The following is a 2387-nucleotide window of genomic DNA, read 5'->3' as shown; positions in this document are numbered from 1 at the left end:
ATATAATTATATGTATAATTTTATAATAAATTTATAGAAAATATTTTTTTATTACAAATTGAAATGTTTATTTTAATATCACGATAAAAATTACCAAAAAATTTTTATAGTAGGAAAATTTATTAGAGTAAATACAATATTTAATAGGAAATAATTACAAAATATAAATATTTAAAAAAAAATTACGTATAAAAATTCGAAAATTTAAAAAAAATTTACCAACCACATATTTCCTTCTTTAAAAAATAAACCTCATTAAACTTCGTTCCGCTCAATTCGCATATCCTTTATTCTCGCCGATTTGTGTATTTTTTAATATATGCACCCCTGAAAACCAATGAAGGGTCAGCGAAACGAGACGAAAGCAAAAAGCGAATTAAACCCCGGACATCCTTCTGGCTTACGAACACCCACGCGTTGCTAAAAAATTGCAATCTTCGAGGTAAAAAGAGAAAAAAGAAATAAAAAAAGAAATCGAAATAAAAAAGGGAGAGAAGGGTGGACACACGACCATACGATATCCAAGTTTCACGCCCCCGCACTCACACAGAGAAACGTAGCGAGTATAGAACGGTCGACGAGTCTCGTACGCTCGCAGGAAGGTCGTTTTCTTTCCTCTACGCCTCGTAAGTTTACTACGCCGACTTTACACAACGGCACACGCGTCCCGTCCCCTTCAGTCGTAGCACAGCTCTCGTCGCGTGTGGAACGGTCGCGTATTCGGTGCGACGGGTGATTTCAACGCTGGACGAAGCGCGTTTTTTATACATTTTTTTCTTTCGTTCGTGCATCGAATTTTTCGCAATCGTTTTTCGTAATTCGGGGTATAAAAAAAAAACTGCGAATATAAAAAAATAAACTCGTATTTCGTGAATCGTGAATCGTCGACGAAGATAGTTTTTTTTTTCGCGTAGAGTGTATCCTACAGTGTACATCAATCCGAAAATTAATATCTTAATGGACGAAATCGAGGAGGATTTAACGACAGTGACCGTTCAATAGATAATGTGTTGTTAATCGAAGGGACATAATATCGGGGGAATAGAATTCATCTCGTAAGCGGTGTAACATCGTATTGGATGCACTCAATGCCACTTGTTCGCCAAGTGTAAACATGATTCCCGCGCATTGACGTATGCACCGGACCGCGAGTGCAAGCTGCACTCAGCTGTGAATTCGTAAAAGTGAGTACATGCGTGTGAATATTCATAAGCGTTGTCGTATCGCTAACGTTATCGATCCTCGTCCATGCTTCTCCGTAACACTTGAAGGTATCCTATTAGATTTAATTGGTCGGTACGCCTCTAATCGAGGGGGATATAATTAACACGATCGATTTTATGATATATTGAATTCATATCGGATAGGAAATATTCTAGAAACGTAACGTGTTGCCGCTTTTACGCATTATCGAGTTTCAAACGTAGAATAGTTGTTTATTATTAATAAGGGGGGGTATACAGTTAACGCTGTGAGAATGGTTGCCGTGTTTTTATTCTTCTTTTTTCGCTTCCTTGTTATGGAAACATTTAACAATCGGGCCACGTATTGGCTTCCTCCTCGAGCCGTTTCACGCGTTTCGCTTGTGTTTAAGCTTCTGGCGCGCAGCTGCGTCGTTCTTACGTTGTTTACGCGACGTTCAAGGGCTTTCTCTTCGTCTATTTAGTCATACTGTTTTCGCCAATACATACGAAATTGCTACGTCGATGGCACTTACTTTTTTCTAACCACTCGGTATCAGGTTAGCTCGGCAATCACCCGCTGCTCCACGATAATTATCGAACGTCCTTCACCACGCTTCTTTCCTTTTGTGGCCTTGAGGAGGGAGCCTGAAGAGATTACCTGTTACATTAAACGTTCTATTCTCGATAAATATCGCGTATATATTATCCCTATCTGGGATGAAATAGCTTTCGAGATAAGAACGGAATTGGAACGACCTGTTTTCAAAATTTTAAATTTCCTTCGAGGATCGGAAAAATCTAAATTTGTAATTGGTTATTATTACCGTAAATAGCTCGATCAAAATCTTTATTTTAATAAAAATCAAAATTCCTTACGATAATAAGAATAATTTCGAATTTATAATAAATAAATCAACAACAGTAAATATCCGAAAGAATATCTAACTATCGATCATATCGTGAACATAAATAAAGGAAAGAAGAATGGAATTCTGGTTCCAGGTGAGATCAAAGAGGCATGCTGAAGCACGTGTCAGTCTCTCCTTGGAGAGGGCGAGCGGACAGCGTGAGTCTCTCTTCGAGCGGAGGTACGAGTAGCTGCGGAAGCGGAAGTCCTACCCCTGGACACACACCGCCGCCTTCGAGAGCGTCCTCCTGCGCTTCACTCGCACCCCTAACCGCTCTTTCCAGCTTCTCGCCCTC

General features: G+C 39.4%; 1 long non-coding RNA gene across 1 annotated transcript; it reads left to right on the top strand.

Moving 5' to 3' along the window:
• The first annotated feature begins 578 nt into the window (after positions 1-578).
• Positions 579-2268, top strand: LOC116186819. Its single transcript, XR_004151860.1, has 2 exons — positions 579-1184; positions 2187-2268. It is a non-coding gene; the product is annotated as an uncharacterized LOC116186819 (long non-coding RNA).
• The last annotated feature ends 119 nt before the right edge of the window (positions 2269-2387 follow it).

This window comes from Apis dorsata, unplaced genomic scaffold (assembly GCF_000469605.1).
Source record: "Apis dorsata unplaced genomic scaffold, Apis dorsata 1.3 scaffold_58, whole genome shotgun sequence".
In the NCBI taxonomy this organism is placed as follows: Eukaryota; Metazoa; Arthropoda; class Insecta; order Hymenoptera; family Apidae; genus Apis; species Apis dorsata.
Note: the sequence above shows the minus strand (reverse complement) of the source record. Positions and strands in the feature narration are given on the sequence as shown.